Here is a 6,883-nt window from a genome sequence, read left to right on the forward strand (position 1 = left end):
CTTGCGTCAGGAATTCTAATGCTCAATAAGAGGATAGACCTCCTAGAAGTAGCCCTACAGGATCTATTTGATGTCATCTCTACGAGTTGTGTGGACAGAACTCCACACATCTGTGTGACGCCCTACCCTGCCTCCCTCTATGAGTCTAAGCAGTTGTCTAACATCTTGAGTGGAAATTGGTTTAGAGAATTCGAACAGTTACAAGCCAATTTCAGCCACCGTATTCATGTGCTTAATAGCACTAAGGTAGAATTAATCACCATAGGACAATTCTCAGATTGGATGGTGAAAACCTTTTCCTATTTTAAGGAATGGATCGGAGTTGGCATGTTCGGCGCGTTTTGCCTGGCAGGATTATTTTTAACTCTATTCCTTCTCTGCAGAATGCGGACTGCCAGGAATAGGGAAAAGGTTGTCATTGCTCGAGCTTTTGCAGCTCTGGAGGCCGGCCAGTTCCCCCAAGCCTGGATTAGTCTCTACAAAGACATATGAGGCTTTGCACTTCCGAGAGTAGATGGGGGTGAGAATGCTTGGTTTGGCTGTCTGCCGCGGGCTGGTATTACTGTTATAGTTGGTCTGTAAGCTCAGAACTCAAAGTAAATGAGACAAAGTGGTCATTGCGCAGGCACTTGCGGCTTTGGAGATTGGAACCTCTGCAGAAGTATGGCTGCCTATCCTGAGGCAATAGAAAGCCGGTCCGAACAGCTCTTGCACGCCTGGAGTTTAGCTCATTGCACATGGCAGAGTGTCTGGACTGGCACCTGGGAGGGTTGTTGAACGAGGTATCGCATGGAGGTTAAATTACCTCCAGGAGGCATATCGTCCAGCATAGGGGTTACCTGCCCAAGTCTCCCCTCTCCCAAGAAAACGGCAGAGGACAGGTCGAGGATACCTCGGATGTGGCAAGGAGTCTAGGGGATATCCCCGTACATGGTCTAACATGATTTAATTACCAACAGGGAGGGACGATCTCTGTCTCCACCTTCTAACCAGGTTACCTGTAAGCCCTCATATGGCACCTACTTCCTGTTTTGTTGAGCCAAATACAGGCCGAGTGCACGTGCATGCCCACCACTGAGTCTCTCTGCCTATGGGGTGATCAGTCACAGCCAACCAGGGTATGCCACGTCCAAGGCGGGAGAATTTTTGTTCTGGCCTTCTGGCCTAGTACCTTGTTCAAACAAAAGAAAAGGGGGAAGTGTGGGGGCCACACCATTCGCCATTACAAGATGGCGCCGAGGAGTGTGGTAAACACCTTCATTTGGACCATGTCCCAGCATGAGTCTGCCCAGCAACAGCAATTAACCTATCCCAGCTTGACTAGCTTATCCATAGTAGAAACATCCTGCCCTGCCAATATAAGCCGCTCCCTTGCCTCCTCCCTCGCCCTTTGCTTCCAGCTCTTCATCAACGGCATGCTCCAATAAAAAGTGTGATCAGAGAAGAATCCGTGTCGGTGGTCTTCTTCCCCTGCTGGTCAGGGGCTCGCCACAAGGGGAATGGGGATGGGATAGGGGTTTGCAGAGGGGAAGCCAGGAAGAAGGATACGATTTGAAAGGTAATAAAGCAAAATAACCAATAAACGAACAAACAAACAAAGCCACAGCCACACTGCCAAAGCGACTGAGTTCTGCTGCTTGTTGGGGCTGGCACATGGCCCCCTTGTTCTATTACATTATCGCTATCTTTCTGTTTTCCAGCTCCTTCCTTGCCTTAGCTTGGCTGGCCTGGAAATTGCTCTTTAGACTGATTGAACTGCTTGAGATCTGCCTGCGTGAGATCTGCACACCTGTCTCTTAAGCCCTAAGATTAAAGGTGTGGTCCATCAAGCCTGGATTTTAGTTTTTCTTCCCCCTAATCTAGGCTGGCCTTGAACTCAGAGATCTGCTAGTCTTTGCTTCCTAAAGTCAAACCTAGCCTGGACTTAAACTTAGCTGGGTGGGATCTTGCCCCAAGGTCACTCATTACATCCTTAATTCAATTTAATATCCTTGAATGCAGGATTCAGCTGCACTTCACTTTATAAAAGACAAGGTTCCTTCCCAGTGACAGTGCCTCTCTGTGTAAGCTGCTGAAAGCTTAGTCTGTGGCTTCCCCTTTAAGAAACACAGAGATCAGCCTGGCTGTAGGGCTGACAAGCTCCTGACCTTCCAGGGGAGCTAGAGAACAGAATTTTCTGAGAACATAAACAAAGTTTTAACATACAAAGTAACCAAGCTCTTCTGACCAAGACAAGACAAAATAAAAGTAACAGTTCCCTAGATCACTCCCCCTGCCCCGCCCCTCCTGCTACTGGGTCCCAGGGAAGGCCACAAACTGTCAACAATCTTATTGCAAAAGACCCTCTTGACCTGTAAATTTAAAAATATATTACTCATAGTAATCCACCCCCCCTGCATATAGTGTATAAAAGATGTCTGCTTTCTGTGTTCGGGGTTGACGCTGCCTGTGTGGCTGAGAAGCCCCACCAGCGTGGGTCTGTGGATGTCTGCTTTCTGTGTTGGGGGTGGACTCGCCCTGCGAGGATGAGTGACCCCATGTACGTAGAACAATAAACCTCATGTTCTTACATCAATCTTTCATCAAACTGTGTGCTGATTGGTTGCTCGCCTGAGCTGAGACCCTGACGGGTCTATTGAGTTGCAACAACTTCCTGGTGCCCCTTTTATACTCAAACCATATATTTTATATTTTTCTTTTCTCAGCTTCCTACTCTTGTTTAAAATGCTCTTTTTTTTTTTTTTTAAAGATTTATTTGTCACGTATGTGAGTACACTATCACTGTCTTCAGACACACCAGAAGAGGGCATCAGATCCTGTTACAGATGGTTGTGAGCCATCATGTGGTTGCTGGGATTTGAACTCAGGATCTCTGGAAGAGCAGTCAGTGCTCTTTCCTGCTGAGCCATCTCTCCAGCCCTGTAAAGGCTCTTCAAGAGACTTAACCAGAGACCAATGTCTAAGATAGGCATTTCTGAGACTTCCTTTGTCAATGCAATTAACCTGAATCTCTTCACCTCAGGCAGACTCCCAGATAAGGGCAAAAAGTAGTCAAATTCTTCCCCCAAATACCACAAAAACAGTCTCTAGGCCACACATTGCAATTCTCCATTGAAACCTCTTCAGCTCGGTCTGCACAATTCAAATCATTCTTGGTAACAACGTCTTGCATATTCCTAGGATAGCCCATAAAACTCAATTGCTCATTTACAGCATTCCACTGCTTTCCAAATCTAAAATCCCCAAATTCACATTCTTCCAAACAAAAGCATGGTCACACCTATCACAGCAATACCCCAGTCCCCGGTACCAACTTCTGTTTTAGTCAGGGTTTTACTGCTGTGAACAGACACCTCGCCAAGGCAACTCTTATGAGAACATTTAATTGGGGCTGGCTTACAGATTCAGAGGTTGAGTTCATTGCCCTCAAGGTGAGAACATGACAGCATCCAGGCAGGCATGGTGCAGGAGGTACTGAGACTTCTACATCTTCATCTGAAGGCTACTATTAGAATATAGAGTTCCCAGTAGCTAGGACTAGGGTATCAAAGGCCCTGCCCACAGGGATACACCTAGTCCAACAAGGCTGCACCTTCTAATAGTGTCACTCCTTGGGATAAACACATCACAATAAACAAGATTATGAAGCACTCCCCTACCCTGGGTGTGTATATGTGTGTGTGTGTGTGTGTGTGTGTGTGTGTTTTGTTTGTACAGAAAGAACTGTTAAAATGTCTGCAACTACAAGATTTTCTTGCTGCCATTCAGAGCACTGGGGTTATAGGCACATGGCTCAGATATGATAGGACTATTGTACTCCAAAGTGTGTACCCGGGGAGTCTGGGGAAGTAGATCAGCTTTACCATAAATGCCAAAAGCTGGTGTGGGGGCTGTTCACAGGTTAGGTGATGGACAGATTAAGAAGCACTGCTCTCCTTTGGAAAAGTTCTGTCAAAACTGCAGGGCGGCAATTGAGAGGTGTGTGTGTGTGGGCAAATGTGGGCGTGGCTAAGCCTGAATTTCAATTCTGGTGACATTCACCCACGAGGTGGAGGGAGAGGCCTCCCAAAGGCTGCTCTTCTCTGATCCCCACATGGGTTCTCCCCAAGCACACAAACACAATAGGTAGCTGGAAGGGTGGTAAAATGTTGCCCTCACGCTGTTATCGAGCAAAGAAAACAGACAGCAAGCACTGCAGTGGTAGGCCTATTTGTAGGTGGTGACTTTTCTGCTGGTAAAATCAACAGAATTAACAGGAGACCCTATAGGTCCAATAACAAATAACTTGGCTAATCAACCTAGTAATCTCTCTCTCTCTTTGGTTTTTCGAGACAGGGTTTCTCTGTATGGCCCTGGCTGTCCTGGAACTCACTCTAGACCAGGCTGGTCTCGAACTCAGAAATCCACCTGTCTCTGCCTCCCAAGTGCTGGGATTAAAGGTGTGTGCCACCACCACCCGGCTAGTAATCTCTTTTCTTAAAAAACTATTTTTACGTCTAGGGGTGTTTTGCCTGAATGTCTACCTGTGTACCATGTAGGTACAGTGCTCACTAAGGTCAGAAGATGCCATTCCCTGGGTTAAGCCACGGATTCCTGTGAGCTACCATATTGGTGTTAGTAAACAGGAAGAGCATCTAGTTTTCTTAACTAATATATCATCTCTGCAGACCCTCTATAACATTTCTCTATGCCAGTGGTTCAATTATCTGAGTGCATAACCCCTCCCTGGAATTCAACAAAATGACATATTCTTCCCTAAGCACTCAGTCTTTCTTATGAACCAAAGCAGGTTAACTAGAATGTTAAGCACAAAGGAAATTGAGAGAGAGAGAGAGAGAGAGAGTGTGTGTGTGTGTGTGTGTGTGTGTAAAGGCAGTAGCAGCCATGCCAGATGATCTGAGTTCAAATCCCCAGACCTGTATGGTAAGAAAGAATCTATTATACCTAATCTGGTAGCTACATGCAAACCAGGGTTCCTTTGACTCCACCCACACACTAAATAAATATAAACAGCAAAAGATGCCAGGCATGGGGCTGTAGGCCTTTAATCCTAACACTTGACAGACAAAGATAAATTTTTTTTTTGTTTTTTTTTGGATTTGGTTTTTTTTTCCAAGACAGGGTTTCTCTGTGTAGCCCTGGCTGTCCTGGAACTCACGCTGTAGACCAGGCTGGCCTCGAACTCAGAAATCCTCCTGCCTCTGCCTCCCAGAGTGCTGGGATTACAGGCGTGCGCCACCACCGCCCGGCTTAGATAGATCTACATGAGTTGGAGCTCAGCATATTACCAATGAGTTCCAGGACAATCGGGGCTGTTTCATGGAGAATCTCAGTCTTGAAAAACATAAAACAAAACGACTCCCCCCTCAAAGCAAAAATATAAGAAAATGAAAAAGGAGGGAGGAAAAGCTCAAACTAAGACAGAGCTAGGTCTCCACACTTGATCTTAGCCAAAAGGCTGAGAAGGAAGCGACAGAGAGCTAGGTCTCCATGTGTGGATCTGTATTCGATGTATTTAAATAGAGATTCCATCAGCAAGGAAGTGTCTGTCTGGATCCCAGATTGACTCTGACTCCATTTTGTACATAGGCATCACCCCTTTCTTCAGCTTACCTTTAGGAAGGATGCAAGGGCCAGACATCACGATGCAGGTACTTGGCTCGGCAAGTCTTAGACTTTTTTGACTGACAGGCACTTGGCTCGGCAAGTCTTAGACTTTTTTGACTGACAGGCACGTGGCTTAAGTAGATAAATCCTTGTTCAACCACACCCATAGACACTCCTTTCCATTCTTCATCTTCCTCTTACCGTGATCTGATCCTTAGATCCCCAGAATCTCTCATCAGTGCCACACTGGGGTGTCTTGGCTCGCTCTGTGGGTAAAAACCCTTATTTGGAAGGTCTGGCAGCCAATTTAAGTATTCTTCCAGAAGACAGGATTTGATACTTAGCATCCACATGGTGGTGCGCAGCTGTCTCTAATTCCTGTTCCAGGGGATCCAATGGTTTCCCTTGACCCCTTTTGACAGGCAAAGTGAGGGCAGATATGGAGGACTGGAAGCATGGGCTCCCTGATGTTACTGTCATCAATCCTAGCCCAATCATTGCAGGCTGATGCCCTCTGTGTTTATTGAACTTGGCTCAGTGTGGACTTTTTGAAGCAGTAATTGCTGGCATCTCTTGTGAGTATTGTTAACATTTGGAATCAGGATCAGTGTGATCAGGTTCAGCAGGTGAGGGTTGCAAAGCACCAGGTGGGTGTTGGGACTGCAATACCACCCTCTGGGGATAGCAGCTTGTGGTATTAACTGCTTAGCAGTTTCTCCAGTGCCCAGTTGTCCTGTGGGGGGAAAAATAAGTGTGTATACATGGTGGAGAACTCAGGTGTCACAGATCTGCACAAGCCCGTCAACCCGGTGACCTCCACCTTAGACATGCGACCATCCACTGACCTCAGCAACTGTCTATCGCTTTGATCACCATAGACCGCCACCACAAAACCAAAGAAGATCGCACATTTTAGAGACCTCCTCCAACTTAAGTTTTCTGGGTAAGTAAGTCTGGGCATTTTAGAACTTAAAAGTTCTCAAGACTGGGCTGGAGAGATGGCTCAGAGCTTAAGAGCACTGTTTGATCTTCCAGAGGTCCTGAGTTCAAGTCCCAGCAACCACATGATAGCTCACAACCATCTGTAATGGGATCTGATACTCTCTTTTGGTGTGGCTGAAGAGAGTGAAAGTGTACTCACATACATATAATAAACAAAAAAAATCTTTAAAAAAAGCGTTTAAGACTTGCTTCTGGTAGTAGTACAATATCAATGTTATTGTGAGGATTGAAGTCTAATTCTTAGGTGGCCTGGAGCTGATTTCTGAATCTTCCT

Source organism: Apodemus sylvaticus, chromosome 1 (genome assembly GCF_947179515.1).
Source record: "Apodemus sylvaticus chromosome 1, mApoSyl1.1, whole genome shotgun sequence".
In the NCBI taxonomy this organism is placed as follows: domain Eukaryota; kingdom Metazoa; phylum Chordata; class Mammalia; order Rodentia; family Muridae; genus Apodemus; species Apodemus sylvaticus.